The following is an 18,965-nucleotide window of genomic DNA, read 5'->3' on the forward strand; positions in this document are numbered from 1 at the left end:
GGGCACACAGTGTCCCTGAGGCCCAGCTTGTCTGGAACTGCGGAGTTCTGAGCAGGCAGAGAAGGGCCACTGGTTCTGTAGGCCCAATGGCTTGGGGTAGCGCGGTGCCAGAGTCTCAGTAGCTCCAAACATAGAAGGGGATTTTCAACAGATCCTGAGGAAGCTTTCAAATAACACTTGAAACACAGAAATATAGGAAAATGACAAAACGAAAGACCAAATTACAACCTCAAACCTCCAGCCCACCTCAAGAAACCCTAGGAGCGATGTATATAGAAGAAAATATATCCCATCCACCTCATATATCAGACACAATAGCTACTGAAATTGAAAAGCAACTCCAGGAAGCTTTAAAGAAATTCAAACTTGAAATAATCTCCCAGATAAAAGAAGAAATGATAAAAGAAATGAAAGAGATTCTAAATACATCTAAAGAAAACACAGATAAAAAATTGGAGGAACTAAACAAAAAGATAGAATCCCTAGATGAGCAATATAAGAAACAAACAGAATACATAATGCAGATGCACAGAGATATACAGGAAATAAAAAAACTCCACTGAAAGTTGTAAAAACCACCTTAATGAAAGTGAAGATAGAATTTCAGACCTTGAAGACAAGATTGCAGCTAGTGAACAGGAAAGGACAGATCTTTTGAAAATAACAAGGAATCAGAAAACAACAATTCAACAACTGCAAGACGATGCAAAGAAGAATAACATAAGAATGATAGGGATTAATGAAAGAGAGGGAGACAACATGAAGGATGCCAGGAGGATATTTAGAGAAGTAATAGCTGAAAATTTCCCAAGCATGAGATCAGAAACTGACATCAGGATCAGTGAAGCATATAGAACTCCAAATAGTCATAACCAAAATAAAACTACACCCAAACATATAATAATCACCATCCCAGAAATCCAACACAAGAATAGATTATTAAAAGCTGTTAGAGAGAAAAGACAGATGACTTATAAAGGAAAACCTATCAGAATCACAGCATACTTCTCAGCACAAACGATAAAGTCAAGAAGAGCATGGAGTGAAGTATTCCAGATCCTAAAGCAAAATGATTTCCAACCCAGACTGATATATCCTGCAAAATTATCATTCAAAATAGATGGTGAAATACGATACTTCCATGACAAAGAACAGCTGAAGAACTTCATGAACACCAAATCAACCCTGCATAAATATTGAAAGACAGTTTAGATACACAAAGGAAAAAACCACTAAGCAAAGCAAATAATTAAACAGAACAGAGAGATAAAGATGCAACAGCAGAGAGATAAGATTCCTACAATTAACCAGCATTTAACAGTAATAACCATTAATGTAAATGGTCTCAATGCACCAATCAAAAGAAACAGACTAGCAGAATGGATCAAGAAACAAAATCCAACCATATGCTGTTTACAGGAAACCCATCTAACCCAGAAGGATACTCACAGACTGAAAGTCAAAGGATGGAAAACAATTCTTCATGCAGCAGGAATCCAAAAAAAGGCAGGAGTAGCCATTCTGTTTGCAGACAACGTGAACTTTAAACCAACAATGACCATAAAGGACAAAGAAGGTCACTACATACTCTTTAGGGGAAAACTCCAAGAGGAAGAGATAACTATCTTAAATATATACGCACCAAACTCCAGAGCACCCAGTTATATAAAACAATTATTAACAGAAATGAAAACTCAAATTATCAGTAACACAATTGTAACAGGAGACCTTAATACACCACTGACACCAAGGGACAGATCAACCAGACACAAAATGACCAAAGAAATAACAGAACTGAATCACACCTGTGAACAAATGGGTTTGATAGACATATACAGAATGTTCCACCCAACAACATCAGAATACACATTCTTCTCAGCAGTACATGGATCATTTTCTAAAATAGACCATATATTAGCTCACAGAACATATTTAAGCAAATGCAAAAGAGTTGAAATAATCCCTTGCATATTATCGGATCATAGCACTCTGAAATTAGAAATTAATGATAAAAGATACTGCAAAAATTCCGCAAACCCATGGAAACTGAATAACACACTCTTGAGCAATCAGTGGGTCACAGAAGAAATTAAAGAAGAAATTAAACAATACCTAAAAGAAAATGAAAATGCAGATACAACTTACCAGAATCTGTGGGATGCAATGAAAGCCGTCCTGAGAGGAAAATTTATTGCACTGAGTTCCCACATCAGGAAAACAGAATGAATACAAATAAATAACTTGATGCTACACCTCAAACAGCTAGAAAAAGAAGAGCAAGTCAAGCCCAAAGCCAAAAGAAGAGAGGAAATTATAAAAATCAGAGCAGAAATCAATGCAATAGAGACTAAGAAAACAATCCAAAGAATCAACGAATCAAAGAGTTGGCTCTTTGAAAGAATAAATAAAATCGATAAGCCCCTAGCCAACCTTATTAAAAAAAAGGGTAGAAAAAGCTCAAATTCATGCAATAAGAAATGAAAAAGGAGAAATCACTACAGACCCAATAGAAATACAGAGGATCATCAACACCTATTTCGAAAACCTCTACTCTCAAAAGTTTGATAACACAGAAGAAATAGACAGATTCTTAGAAGCATATGAAGTACCAAAGCTAGATCAAGAGGATGTAAAACTGTTGAATAACCCAATCTCTGTTACTGAAATTGAAAATGTAATTAAGTCCTTACCCACCAAGAAGAGCCCAGGCCCAGATGGACTCACTGCAGAGTTCTACAAGAAATACAAAGAAGACCTAATGCCGACACTCCTCAAACTATTCAATGAAATTGAAAGGGAAGCAATCCTTCCTAAATCATTCTTGGAAGCAAATATTACTCTAGTACCAAAACCTGAGAAAGACCCAACTATAAAAGAGAACTATAGACCGATCTCCCTAATGAACACAGATGCAAAAATCCTCAATAAAATATTGGCAAATAGGATGCAGCAAGTCATCAAAAAGATTATACACCATGAATAAGTGGGATTCATCCCAGTAATGCAAGGATGGTTCAACATATGCAAATCAATAAATGTAATCCACCATATCAATAAAGCCAAAAATAAGAATCACGTGATCATTTCTATAGATGCAGAAAAAGCCTTCGATAAGGTCCAACACTTATTAATGATAATAACTTTACAGAAAATTGGAATAAATGGTCTTTACCTCAATATAATAAAGGCCATTTATGACAAACCAACAGCCAGCATCATACTAAATGGCCAAAAATTGAAAGCCTTTACTTTAAAATCGGGTACAAGACAAGGATGTCCTTTATCAGCACTCCTATTTAATATAGTACTGGAAGTACTAGCCAGAGCAATTAGGCAAGAAAGAGAAATAAAAGGGGTAAAGATAGGAAAAGAAGAAGTTAAATTATCATTGTTTGCAGATGACATGATACTCTACATAGAAGACCCCCTAACCTCCATTGAAAGACCCTTAGATACAATAAATAAATTCAGTAATGTGGCTGGATACAAAATCAATACTCAGAAATCAATAGCATTCCTATACACAAACAACAAAATTACAGAGAGGGAAATAAGAGAAACTGGACTATTCACATTAGCAAGCAAAAAAATGAAATATTTAGGAATTACTTTTATGAAAGAAGTGAAAGACTTATACAGTGAAAATTATAATACACTGAAAAAGGAAATTGAAGATGATCTCAGAAAATGGAAAGACATCCCTTGCTCATGGATAGGAAGAACAAACATTGTGAAGATGGCCATTCTCCCAAAACTCTTATACAGATTCAATGCAATCCCAATAGAAATACCATCAACATACCTTATAGATCTAGAGAAATCACTCCTAAATTTCATCTGGAACCAGAAGAGACCTAGAATCGCAAAGGCAATTCTAAGCAGCAAAGACAAAGCAGGAGGCATCACAATCCCTGACTTGAAGTTATACTACAAAGCAACAGTAGTAAAATCAACATGGTATTGGAATCAAAACAGAGCCGAAGATCAGTGGAATAGATTAGAAGATACAACCACAGCTACGAACACACTCAACCACCTTATCTTTGATAAAGGAGCCAAGCAGGTTCACTGGAAGAACGACAGTCTCTTTAATAAATGGTGCTGGAAAAACTGGCTCTCCATTTGCTGAAAACTAAAGCTAGACCCATGTCTATCACCATGTACTAAATTAAAATCTAAATGGGTCAAAGATCTGAATATTAAAACAGAAACACTAAATCTATTGGAAGACAAATTAGGTAGAAACCTTGGAGACATAGGAGCAGGTAAAGAATTCATGAACAGGACTCAAACCGCACGGGAAATACTTCCCAGAATCAATAACTGGGACCACTTCTTATTAAAAAGTTTTTGCATGTCAAAAGAAATCTCCAGCATAGTGAAAAGAAAACCCACAAACTGGGAAAAGATTTTAGTGAACTCTCTCTCAGACAAGGGCCTCTTGTCTAAAACATATAAAGAATTAAAGAAACTCAGACCTCCAAAATTCAAAGATCCAATCCAAAAATGGGCATCTGAGATGAATACACACTTCTCAGATGAAGAAATGCAAATGGCAAATAAATACATGAAAAAATGCTCATCATCATTGGTCATTAGATAAATGCAAATTAAAACCACACTGAGATACCATCTCACTCCTGAAAGAATGGCCAGGATCAAGAAAACCAACAACAAATGCTGGAGAGGCTGTGGGGAAAAAAGGAACTCTCCTGCACGGCTGGTGGGAGTGTAGACTGGTACAGCCTTTGTGGAGGTCTGTCTGGAGATTTCTCAAAAAGTTGGGATTGGAAATCCCATTTATTCCAGCTATTCCACTTCTAGGCATATTCCCAGAAGTATTGAAAGCATCATACCACAGTGATATATGCGCACCTATGTTTATAGCAGCACAATATGTAATCGCCAGATCTTGGAAACAACCCAAGTGTCCATCAACTGAGGAATGGATAAAAAAGTTGTGGTATTTCTATACAATGGAGTATTACTCAGCTATTAAGAAGGATCACCTTGAGATATTTATCAATAAATGGGCGCAGCTTGAGACCATACTCATAAGTGAAATAAATCAATCTCGCATGTGTGAATACCGAATAGTTTCCCTAATGTAAGTAATGATTCAAATATATAAAAATATGTGGTAATCATGATTCCCCATTAGGTGGCCTTGAAGCCTTATAAAGTCTTCACTCATTAATTAGTAAGGCTTTATTCTGGGCTTCTTGATATGGAAATATTTGAAGCTATAGTATATGAAGTTTTATTCAAATATTTCAAGGAAAAAGACATACACTATGGTAACTACTATTAAGTCGGGTTATATGGTGGTGAAGTACTAGGTTGCTGAAACAGTCATGCTTTGACCTCTATTGTTATATTGTTATGTCCTGTTTTATCTCAATCTCCCCCTTTTTCTCTAAAAAAAATTATTTAGTCATTTCTTATGTTTGTCTTAATTAAAGAAAAAATTTAAAAAATTAGGATATATAAATAGTAACTCTTTTTGATTTCCTATTAACTTGTTTTGAAGTTCTGTAATACTCCCACGATCTTGTTTTGACTGATTAGACTCTGTTCCATTCTGTATGATAGTATCAAGTTTGAAGATATAGGCAACTACTTTGAAGGCAACAAGATTCACTAAGATACCCATTCTGGCTTGACTATTGTCTTCTTTGGAAGTCCTGTAATGTTTTCAATGCCTAAGTTTTATTGGTCTTGTTCTCTACTGTTTTGTCCAACTTTATAATATCTAATGAGATAGACAATTCTTTTTAAGGAAACAAGAGACAATGTTGAAAACCATTGTTGATAAACTTGTACTCTGTTCTACACCATGTGCTATGTCTATCCTTGGTTTTGACTGATAGCTTTGTTTTGCCATATTTGACTTTATTCTCTCCTCCCCAAAAAAAGTAATAAGCACTAAGGAGTAATAAAATCCAAAATGTGTAAATTTTGTTGTAAAAAAGAGAGGGAAAAAAAAGAAAGAAAAAAAAAGAAAAAGAGCTCTAACGGATATAACAGCAAATGTGTTTAGGGGTATTAAATAGCTGACTATATCAATGTTTTTGGATCATTGAACACAGCTGTTTTCAGTCTCCCTGTTTGAATGTCCACCTTGTATTCTTTGATACTGTGATTTGAGCAACTATTTTCAGGATGATAATATGTAATCTATTAACAGGTGATTTCTTACTGTTATTTTTTTTTTTTGTAGTTCTGTATTACGTGTACCCTTACACCACTTTGTTTTGTTTTGTGTTTTTCTCTTTTTCCTCTTAAATTAAAAAAAAAGGGGGGGGGAACATATGGAGATCAATGGCTCAGCATATCTGATACCTATATGGGCTGGGAAGCTCTGCCTAAGAAGGAATTCTGGACAGTTTTCAAAGAATAAAAGATTGTGACATTAAAAAGAGATGAGTAAAAATAGATAAATTAAAATTAAACTAGTGGCCTAAGAAATGTGCAGGAATCCTAGTGGGATTACAAGAAGAGTTCTTAACCTCTTCAACCTCCTTTGACCCAGAAGTCCATTCATCCATGAAGAGATGAGTACTCTGGGTGCTGTAAGAGAGATGAATAACAAGAATATGTTATTTTGAGTTATTGGATGATGATTTGTTTCACCACACAACATAGCCATAACAGCCATTTCCAGTGATTGTTTAGATTACCACGAGGGGATGTTCTGTTCAAGTTGCATTTTGTTATTCCTATAATCAATAAAGACAGGTTGAAATAACTCCAAAATAGGTAGACAAAATGGTATGAAAAGAATAGAAAGCCAAATGCTACACATTAATGAATAATATCAATTACACTAAGTCAGGAGAAACACAGAATATTCTAGGCTGACTTTATTTATTTATTTACTCATTCATTTTAAATTTAATTTTGTTTTTGGTTGGTTTTTTTGACACATAGTCTTATTATGTAATTCAAGGTGACTTTAAAAATTTGAGTACAAAGGATAAACTTTATTTGAATCATTACCAGTTCTACTGACCCTCATGTGACAAAATTAGGAGATGCATTTGTAAGTATGAATTCTTGCAGAAATTTATATGGAAAACTTTCAAGTTACATCAATTTCACATGGAATGTTTGTTTTAAATGTACAAACACTCTATCCTTTATAAGAATTATCTGATAAGGATCTTATTGTGTCTTTGTTTCACAAATGAGAAAACCCAGAAAGAGCAAGAGTAGGTGAATGATATAAGAACTTACAGCAAGAAAGTGATAAAGACTGCTGAGAGCTAGTAAGACCCAAATTTTGTTTTCCAAGCTTTATGTTGCCTTGTAGCTCATGTGAAAAACTGACTCCTTTAGGATTCATTCTAGGCTTTGGAAACAGTGTCAGGCTCTTTGTATGCTTTGTTGTTTTAATCTCTGTAAGACTAAGCAGTTCACTATAAAGTTTTAAGTATAAGAAAACAACAAAGTGTAGTTAAGTTTTTGCCCAGGATCATTTAATCAAAAAGTGGCAAAATTTAAATTTAGACCAACATATTCCTTATGTTTAGGACATACAGGTTTCATTTATCTTGGCCTAGTTCATGGCCTGATCCCTTTAAGAGCTCCTGCAATCAAATTTCCCTAAAAGACTGCGTAGTTCTGTGTTGCCAGTCACTCATTTTGCCAACAGAATGAAGCTGACAATACACCATTAAGGTCATCCAGCCAACTGGAGCGAATATAAGGTTGAATTCATGTCTCTCTACAGCAAGTATACAAGCATTTTTATATTTATTATTTACAAATCGAGCAGGCCTTATCTAGGAAAGGAGGTACAACTATTATGAAGACATGAATAAGCCTTAGAAGTTACAAAGGCTTGAAGAAGGCATAAAGATTTAAAAGAACAAGAAAAATATAAATATTTCAAGGAAATAAAGACTATAAAAATATCAAACCAGTTGACAGCTACTTTCATTACCCAGAAATGTGGAGGCAAAAATTGATGATAGAGAAAATACATCTTTTACAAAGACAATTTTACAGAGTGTTGAAGACCCACAGTTACTTGTCTTTGCCAAATTCTAGTCTGTCTTAATCACAAATGAACTCTGCATCTTTCTGTTCATTCATAAGAAAAAACTGCGAGGATAGTTCTCAGTAGCATAACTAGTGGGGTAACTAGTAAAGAAAGAAGGACACAGGTAATGGCTAGGGCTTTACATTCTCAGTAATGCTTTCCATCTCTATCTATATTCTGCTTTGCACTTTCCTGATTTTTATATTATGCTTTTAATGATGTTTGTTAGTCCAAATACATGGGATCAGGTGATTTCCAGGATGTCTTCTTTTATCTTTCTCCAAGATACTGGATTTTGATTCTTGCTAGAGGTATGCAGCAAGAGCTGAACCACTGTGAAATAAGACAGAATATTCATGATCCCAAGAGACTTATCTACCTGTGATAGCCATAGATGTTCATGCATTTTGAAAACAAAATGCAATCTAGTAACCTCACAGAACAGTCAAGAGGATCAGGATTTCATCCTGTGGCTTGGTATATAAAGGTTAAGAACAAAGAATGGAGAAATTGAAACATGTTCTAAGAATGCTTGTTACAGTGACAATTTTTCTCTTTCTGGTGTGTTTAACTGAGAAACTAGGTACTGCAAGAGACTAAGAATAGGTCCTTTATTGTATCCAGGTATCAGATGTCAGAGAAGGTAACATCAGAATGATGAAGGGGATCTGATTAAGTCTCTCTTCCATTTTCCCTATCATTTTCACCACCGATGCTGGACTAACGATTGAACTCATCCAACTTTCCTATATTCCTTTTCCATGGTGTCCTTCTCCCATGAATTTTCCTAATGAAAGGAAAATTAAAATTTTAAATTAAAACCTGCCAAGACCAAGTGGACATGACCAAACCAATATGATAATAAAACATTCCTTCCTTTGTGTAAGCTTGTCTAACAGGTGGCCTTAAAATGTAACTTGAAATGTTCCTTTGTGTAATCCTTGTTTTTACTGCCTTTGTATAACTGATGACCTTGCAATGTAACTTAAAATGTAGCAGGGCATTTTTTCCTTTTTATAATCCAAGCTGTGTATGTCTGATGGCCTTACAATGTAACCTGATATTTTTAAACTTCTTTAGTAATCCAAGATATCACCCAACATTCTAATTATAATGTGTCAGATCTACTTTCATATCTCCACACTTGCCTTCCCCATGATAATCCTGACATCCTGCCAAGCAGTTCTGACTCACTGCGGGGAAATCCGAGTCAAGCCCACCAATGTGATATACTGCCTTCTAAACCTCCTCAATTCCATTTCTTTCCAGTGTCTGGTCTGTTTTCTATAACATTGTATAATCTAGACATGAACAGTAGATCCATCATTTTGTCTGTGGTCCAAGGCTAGTCACGTAGCTTTTTTTGAGTCTCATTTTCTTTATTCATATAGTCACTGTTTGGGGTATTCAATAAATAGTGACCCTATTATTATAAAATCATTGGTGAAAAATATATAGGTACAGGATTAAATTTCTACTGGGAAGTCTGAACAGATGGAAAGATTGGACAGTTTTGAGTGTCACTGCACTGACCCTAACTCAGAAAGGCTAGAAAGATCCTCTCCTGTGTAGTCAGTCTCTGTTCCAGATAAGTCAGTAGAGTCTCAGGCTTGTGTTTTAAAACTGGAGACAGTAGCACTCACCATGTATCTTGCATCAGTGGTGGGGCATCTCTGAAATATAATAGTGCATAGTGAATATCAGAGAGTTGTAACAATGGATAAGGTCTGTAGAAATTCTAGACATGGGGAGGAGAGACCAGAAGCATAGTCACCTCTGCCCAAAAGCCCTACAGCAGACAATGAACCAGGAAATCTTTGAGCAGTGTGTGCAAAACAAGTCTTAACTAGTTCCTCCTTCTCCTATCTCAAGCAACTGCACTGAGCTTTTCTATTATAAGTCAGATCTGCAATATTAGAGCTGTCATACACAGTCTGTTTAGAGGACGTGACTACGGGGTGTATCAGAGGGAAACATAAGAGCCAGCTTAGGAAATTCTCTCACAAAACTTTTCTGCTGAGCAACTCAGGGGAGCAGAGTAAAGTGCCAACCACTTTGCTAATAAGAAGCCAAACAAGTTGTTTAATTAAGCTGGAAAAACCAGAAAGAGAGACAAGGGAGTCGTTCCCAAGGGGGAGCTTAGGTCTGCTTCCTGACACACAGTTTCAACTTCAATAATTATCAGCATTATCTCTTCAAGCCAATCCCTACATAGTTATGGAGGAGGGAGCTTTGGGGACCCCTAGTTTTCTCCTCTTCAATTAATGCTAATTGGGAACATGGGGACGCAAGCCAAGATGTCAAAGAAGCTGCTCTGGAAATAGTGATTAGAAGAGTCGGTTTCCCAGATCTGATCAGGAGACGTTTGCCTGAATCCCATGTTCATTTTGCACATTAACAGAAGGCTCTGTGGGGTGTACTAGCTGGGACTCAGGAGGCCACAGCTTTATTCTAAGCTCCTCTACTAATCACTCAGGTACAAAATGGGTCATAGCCACTAACCTCAACTTTTTAATATGTAAAATAAGAGTCTAATTTCCCTAACTCCCTCTGGCCTCATTTGGAACACAGTAAATAATACCTACTTCTAAGATTGTAAAGAGAATTTAGCACAGCTTTAATTTAGTATATCACAGGTGCTAAAACAGTAAAAACTACCTTTATGGACTGCTATTTTTCTTAGTATCATAGGCATATGTAGTATCTTAAAAAACACAAATAGATTATTCTAAAATTTTTAAGAGTATTAGGTCCCGGAAGTTTTTTTTACAAAGACTTTCCCCATCTTTTCTCCTTTTATCATGCCTACATCTTGCAATCTAAACAACTACTTTGAAGATGACAATATATATTAACTAGTGTTAATTCCCTATTATTATTTTGTCTCAAAATTCTTTATTGTTTTTACTTTTTTATGTTTTTTTAAAAGAGATAAAATCCAAAATAGTTTTCAGAGTCTTATTGCCCTTTAAGAAATTCAAAGATACAGTCTAAAAATAGGCAGCAGAGATGAATACACACTCCTCAGATGAAGAACTAGAAATGGCAAATAAATATATGAAAAAATGTTCAACATCATTTGTTATTTGAGAAATGCAAATTAAAATAACACTAAGATTTTAAGCCTGTTTTTATTTTTCTCTCTTTTCATTCCATTGGTACATCTCCTAAAATAATTATATATATATATATATATATATATATATATATATATATTAGGTTATTAAATATTTCTCTCAATTTCTTTTTTTGAAGCTAGTAAGTTGTGTGTTATCTGTTGGAATGCCAGCAGAAAATATTTTTCCATATGAACTGATTTTAAGAAAAAGGAATGGAGCAATGTGAATCAAAGTTTCTTTTGTTTCCTTTATCCTCTACCCCAGTCTGTGAATTGAAGCATTCTGTGAATTTCCTATTCTTTTACTCTATCTTTTAGGAACATCTCAGTGAGTCCATGAAAACAGCAGCCTGGAGTCCGTAAGAGAGCTATGAACACTCCAATCTTGTTTTGTGCTCTCCACTGTCTTTAAGCCAAAAGCACTGTTTAAGAGAATAGGCTTATCAGGAACCTCTTATCAGATAAGTGCTCTTCCACTACTTGCAAGGTTCCTATACTTTCATGATATAAAACACAGCCCTTTTACTTTTATTTATGAAAAATGCAGAAAAACTTGACTTCAGCCATTCATATAACCCAGCCTCTTCAATATAAATTAGAACACTTAAGTGTCATTCTCCTTTCCCTATATTTGGGGAGTGATTTATATATTCATAATGACCTTCTAATTCATATCAAGCCCTGATGTGTCAACTCTCAATGACAGGGTTATGACTTAGGTAGTATTTAAACCAAAAGCAATTTGTAGCAGACCTTCCCCTATTCAGGAGCACTGATGCTTTGAGCTGCTGTATATTTATGTCCCACTATTGGCAGTAACAGATGCCTCTTTGGAGATCTCCTGTCACTGTTACTCTGTGAGCAAACAAAAACAAATGATTGAGTAATTCACCCTTTCCTTTTTGATGCTTTCCCATCCTTCAAGATGTGGTTAAGTCTCACGAATAAAAAAGTTGTAATATCAGATCTTTCAGGTATGGGCAAGTTATAAGTGAATGTAAAAAATCAGCTATCACTGTTTTCAGGACAATAAATTGTTTACAAGAAAGAAACAGCTTAGTTTCTATGGCTCAGGGCACCAAAAGCTAAGAACATTTATCGGAGGAATCTCAGAACTGTTTTGTAACTTGTCTCTCTAGAGGGCAGCAAAGTGTGAAGAAGCCAATACATGTACATTTTTAATTAGTCAAAAAGTATTTTTCAATATTCTTTCAAAATACTGCATTTTCTCAGCCTTATACAAGATGATAGCATACTAAAATTTAGTCTTTAGACAGTTTTCCTGGACTTATATCTCTATTTGTAGCAAACAATTATTCATATATTTCTGGAAAAACAATGTCTTGAGGACTAGATTTCTGTAGAAGACCTTCCAGTAAGATGATACCTCTGAAGATTTCTGTAGAGAAAGATGTGAATGCCCCACTTGTAACTATGAGATCACAAGGCAGCTTGCTCTGACAAAGCCCAAACCCTGCCCAACCAATGAATCAGATTTGAGTCCTTCAATAAAGGAATTAAGAAAATATCTTAGTGTCACTAGGAAGCTAGATCATAACACAGGAAGGAGCAGGCAAAGCTAATCCCTAGTTCCTTTTGACTGCAATGAAAGACTGCAGATAAGAAACAATGGGCAATCATACAGAGATATGTAGTGTCTTTGAAACCCTTACATTTTCAAACTGACAGAGAGAGTGTACCTTCATGTGTGAAGGTGGGCAAGTGCCAACATGGCAATTGCACTGAATGAGAATTCAGGTTTCTTTTACATGATTAAATGGGTCTTCAGGACTACCTTTTCCCTCCCCCAAGGTCACTGTTCTTGCATAGAGAAAATGGGCTGGGTTAACCAATTTCAGAGGCAAAATTTATGCTTTTGCCTAAGTTAGAATGTTTCCACTTAGTTTATTTTGAGCCTTTAAAATGTTTTCAAAACTTCACCCATAGTCTGGACCTTGTGAGCACACTCAGAGGAAGTAGTATTTTCTTAGGCTAAAATTTGAAACCATAAGCTTGTTTGGATTTTGTCTATAGTTAATAACTAAGAAAACGAAGTTAATAAGACAAAATCATAGTTTTGCTTTTCATATAGCCCTCAGATGCCTGCTTCCCGACTAAGTCTAACTTTTGCATAACATTCAGATTTTACAGATTCATTAAAAATACACCCTGACATGAGGCAGAAGTAAGCCAAAATTTAACTGGTACCAAAAAGGAATTATTGTGACCAGTTAATGAGAAAGTCATTGCAGGCCATAAATGCATCCAATTACAGAGCTTCAAAGTCAAAGGCAAAAACAATACTAAATAGAGTATAACACACATCAAGTCATAGTTAGATATTTAAAACCTCTAATTCAATATTGACACAGAGAACAAGAAAAAGAGAGAACTGAAAAAATCTTCACACCATTTTTAACGGGTTGAAAATAGCTGGGGACTACATGTTCTCTAAAAGCACACAAAGAAGCTCATCAAAGTGAAATATGTACAGAGACTTAGTGAAACTTTCAGTAAAGTTTATACCTGAAATTTCAGCATACATGGCACCACCGCATGACTAAATCGGGCTCAAGATCAAATATAATGAAAACCCTCAAATCTCTTGATGTCATAGAACACATTTGAAAATAAAGTGCTAAAAATACATATCAATAAATATTGAGACAACAAATACACATTCAATAAAACTTAGAAAACATAGTAAAAGACCAAATCTGTTGAGTTAGGAAGTTAAGACGGGCAAACAACTGGGCAAAATCTCTCCTGGAGATCCGGGGCACATGTGCACAACACATGAGCCAAGACGACTCTTCAATTCCTAAGCACTATACACAGAATCAGTTAGAAAAATATTATTTTCAATTCTTCATTTCCATCTGGCAAGTTGAGCAAGTCTTCTACATGGCAGTTTAAATTTGGTGCCTCATCAAGTGAGTTTCTGATTTGTATGATTTGTGCCTGATCTGCATGAAGGAGAAGCCAATCTAGAAATTCCAGATATCAAATCCCTCCTTCCTTTATCTTTGTGGCCATGGAAAGTCTATTCACAGGCCCACTTTCATTCTGAAGAGTGTATTTCTTTTCCATCTTCAATAAGTATACAGACTACTACCTATTTTGTGTGTCTTCTCCAATTCTTTGTTCATGACACAAAACTCCTGGAGAGAATTTCCCAGTGCCCTTCATCTGATAACACCTACAGGAGAAAGTAATTCTTTGTTTATGCTAAAAAAGAAAAGACTGTATTTGATGCAAGTTTACATCTTTATATTAGAAAACAGAGACCAATGTAAACAATACATAGTACATTCAAATAAAACTATCAATATATAAGGATATATATACACAATATCAGACAAAATAATAAAGAAAATAAATATATTCAGAGTTGGTTTTTGTAAAATATTAATTGAGGTGCCTTAATGAATACTGTGTATCAGTTTAAGCAGCTGAGACTCATGCTGATAAATTTTGTTATGAGCTTTATACAGAGCAGGTGTAAAAGAGTTTTGTTTAGATGATCCCCACACTCTCTCTTCTTCCATTTCTTTTGTCTGACACTACATGTTTTAGTCATTCTTCTCACTGGAACAAAACACCTGACACCCACAATTTAAGAAAGACATTTTTGTTTCTGCTCACAGTTTCAGCACAGTTGACCAGCTCCAAGGAAGAAACAGAACAGCAGAGGGGCATGATAGAGAAAAAAGTGTTCAACCCGTGGCTGTCAAAGGAAGACAGAAACCAGAGGAGCCAGGGATAGATATGCACCCTTCCCAGTCCTGCCCTTGGGCACCCATCTCCCAGTAGTCTCCACTTCCTAACAGCTCATCCAGTCATGAATTCATAAGTGGGTGAATCCACAAATGAATATACTGCCTGCATGATACAATCAAGTTTCACAAATGTTGGATATTCTCTCACCTAAAATGGTTTTTCAAAAGAAAAGATACTAGTGGCCAAGTGTTTGTGCTAAGATATTGAAAAAAACGAAACTGTTGTTTCTCTAGCTCAGGAAAATGAAACTCAAAAGCAGTGAAGGGAGGAGTCTGACACTGCTTCCCTTTTCTCCTGTGCGGAGAACTGTGAGACATACAGCACTGCTCAAGTTTAAGTGACTCTATCCTGTGTTCTTTTATTTTGTTATCTTTGGAAATATTCCATTTTCTTAGCATTTCAGGTTACTAGAGCATTCTACTTTTTGCTATCTGTGAGTTTTACTGTTTCATCTTTCTCCTCAAGCAACATTAGCATTGCTTCCTACTCTGCTGAAGATCTCAAGAACTGGGATACTATCAGAGCAATTTCCAAAGAGGTGAGTACTAACAGTGCTTTCTATAGAGAAGATCCAGTCCTTGCAATCCAGGTCAAGAGAAAAGTGGTAATCCATAGGAGTCCAGCTGATATCAGCTGCATTCAGAAAAACAGATAAAATACATAGCTTTATTGTTGAGCAACTGAGCCTTGGGTAAAGGAAAGTGCATTCTAGCTACTTAAGATTGTAAATCAATTTTCCAAGTGTGGGTTGGCACAAGTTGATATTAAGAAGATCTTGACTATCTTGGCTGGGAAATGGTGGCTTTGGTGAAGGGATGTGTACAAGACAAAAAAGCCACATTATAAAGTATCATGAAACAAAATTAGGTAAAAAACATACATTGACATAAACTGCATTGTATGATATCATTCCATTTTTATCAGATATGAGAACAAACACACACATAATAGAAAATCTTCAGTTTCAAGTGCATAATATGTAAATATTTTCATAAGAATACTTACTTTTACTTTAGCTGTACTCTACACCAGATAGAGGTTACACGTAAGTCACATTTGGACAATCAGAAAATGGTTTTTACAATCTATGATAATATAGATGTCTTTTTAAGATTCTGTTTTATGCATTAAGAAATATACACAGAGAAGCTGGGTTAACAATATCACTTTCATTTTTATCTATAAAATATCATATAGCTTTCCATAATGATTTTATTTTTATTTATAAAATATCATACTGCTTTCCATAATGATTGTACCAATTTAACTCCCACTTCAAAATATAAGATTTTTCTTTTATTAACATTCTCGCTAGGATTTATCTTTCAAACTTTTGCTATCCTACCCAATAGCTATCCTAACAAGTGTGAAGTGATATCTCACTGTGACTTTGATATATTTGATAATCTTGATGTTTGTATATATTATTGCCCATTTGTATGTCTTTTCAAAAACGACTTTCAAATCATTTATAAATATAGATTAAGTTGGCTTCTTTATTTCACGGCTATTGAGCTGCCTGATTTCCTACTATGTTTTGGATATTGACTCCCTTTTGGAGTCACAAAAACATTCTTCCATTTGGTAAGATAGTATATCTTTTCATTTTGTTTATTCCCTTTTTTGATGTGCAAAAAATGCTTCATTTAATGTAATCTCACTTATTATTTGTTTTTCTTGCTTGTGGCTTTGGTGTTAAATATGAAACAATATTTCTGAGACCAGTGTCAAGGATCCCCACCCTTCCATTTTCCTCTAGCAGTTTGACAATTTCAGGTGTAGTGTTTATATTGAATATTCTTGGAATAATTTTGTTTATATTAGGAAAAAAAGCAAAATTTAATTCCTTTTTTTAACATGTGACTGTCTAACTTCTTTAACACCATTTATTGACATGTCTATCCTTTTCTTTTTGTTTATTCTGGTTGATTTTATTTAAAATTAGCCCACGTATTTGTGGGCTTATCTCTGTGTCTTCTGTTATGTCCTGTTGGTTCCCAGATTATGTCTGTTTTATTCCAAGATTACTTTTCTACATTTGGAGAAATAACATGAGAGTAGTTTGATAAATATTTCACTAAATTTGTAGATAACATTCCTTAATATGTTTCTGTTGATAATATATTCTGCTCTAAGCCATGAATATATATTTCCACTTACTTGAAATTAAAATTTCTTTCACCAGTACTTTATAGTTTTCAGAGAACAGATCTGTTATCTCTTAAAAACCCAACATTCATGATTAAGTTTGTTTCTAATTTTTTTTTATTTTTGATGTTATTAAAAACACAATTGCTTTCTTCTATTCTTGTCAGCGTAAGGTAATTTATTGACAAATGCAACCTTTTGTTGATTTTCTAACCTATAAATTTAATTCATTCATTTATTCTAGCAGCTTTTTGAAGTTTCCCATGCTTTCTACATATAAGATCATGCCATCGTCTTTTCAAATTTATGTACATATTATTCCCTTTCCTTGTTAATTTATCTGTTTAAGACTTTTAGCAATATGTTGAAACAAAGTGGTTTTGCAGACATTCTTGTCTTGTTCCTCATCTTACAGGAAAAGCTTGCAACTTGGCACTGTTGAACTGGATGTAGGATTGTAAAATATAGATTTTATTCTGATAGACATATTCCTTTTGTACTTAATTTTTGAGATAATTTTATCATGAAAAAATGTTGAATTTTATATAACTTTTCTGCATCTGTTGAGATGATCATGTTATTGTCCTTCATTTTGTTAATTTAGTATACCACATTTATTGTTTTGTATGTATTGACCTATACTTAAATCACATGATTCATGGGATATACTTTTCATGAACTGTTGAACTTATTTTGATAGTGTTTTGTTGGGCATTTTTACAACTGTGTCCATCAAAGATACTGGCCTATTGTTTTCTATTATTGTAGTGATTTCGCATGACTATGATATTTAGGGTGATTTTGATCTTGTAAACTTTGTTTAAAAGTGTTTCAACTTTTTAAAAATTTTTGGAAGAATTTTAGAAGGGTTGGCATTAATTTATTTTAAAATATTATGTATAATTCATGAGTGAAGTCATTAAGGGCAGGATTTACTATAATGAGAGACTTTTTCAAACTAATTTAATAACAATCGTTATTCATCTTTTCAGATTTTCTATTTCATCAGTATTTACTCTTCGTAATATGATTCTACATTTTCAAAGTTGTTCAACTTTTGGAAGTATAATTTTATTGTAGTTCACTATTGCTCTTTGAACCGTATCACATTTAATTTTTCATCCCTTCCTTCTTAATATTGTTTGACTTTTTACTTCTTTTCTTAGTCTAGCTAATATTTTGTCATTGAATACTAGAAGTTATTCCACTTGTCAAGCAATAGCATTGTACCCATCAAATTTGGTTGTTTCATGAAGGCTGTTTGTTCTCAAGCTCTATTTTTCAAGAAGTTCAGTAAGCATAGTCAATACAGACATGAAAAGGGAAGCTGCCCTCTATAGCTCTGGAGTTTGTGCGTGAGAATTGAGAGGTAAATCAGAAACACAATATTGAAGTTAGTCATGGTAGGCTAAAGAATATTTTCCCTAAATAAGATACAGAACTAGTCGATGGTTTCCAGTAGACTAGAAATATGAATTGGAGAAATCAATTGAAAGCAACTTGATAGAAAATTAAGCCATGAAGGCGGAAAATGGAGCAACTAGCTTAAATATAGTAATCAGTAAATTATTTTAAATATAAAATCAATAATTTATATGTTTTGCCCTTGGGAATAGGTCAGAGTCCCAAAAAGGAACAGTGATAGTTCTACTGAGCATATAAGGAAGTAAGTTCGTTGCCCAGCACAAAGTTAAGCAGATTATTACAGAAAAGCTAAGTTGCCAAAGGTCAGTATCCCAACATGGAACTACAATGCTATGGCAGAAAATTATTCATGTAGAAGCTAAAAAGCCAGAGCCCATTTTGTACACAGGCAAAGAAAACATAGTGAATGTGGGAAGCTTTGATCCAACATATGGATATCCAGGAAAAGAA

The 18,965-nt window shown here is 34.6% G+C and overlaps 1 protein-coding gene across 1 annotated transcript in view; it reads left to right on the forward strand.

Annotated features, from left to right (window-relative positions):
• The first annotated feature begins 15,220 nt into the window (after positions 1-15,220).
• LOC100717636 (gamma-interferon-inducible protein 16) overlaps positions 15,221-18,965 on the forward strand; it is a 49,959-nt gene continuing 46,214 nt past the window's right edge. The window contains exon 1 of the mRNA XM_063254059.1: positions 15,221-15,480. The gene's annotated coding sequence lies outside the window, so the exon portion shown is untranslated. The remainder of the gene's footprint in view (positions 15,481-18,965) is intronic.

Source organism: Cavia porcellus, unplaced genomic scaffold, assembly GCF_034190915.1.
Source record: "Cavia porcellus strain 051 isolate PalLab524CR breed Dunkin Hartley unplaced genomic scaffold, mCavPor4.1 scaffold_7, whole genome shotgun sequence".
Taxonomy (NCBI): domain Eukaryota; kingdom Metazoa; phylum Chordata; class Mammalia; order Rodentia; family Caviidae; genus Cavia; species Cavia porcellus.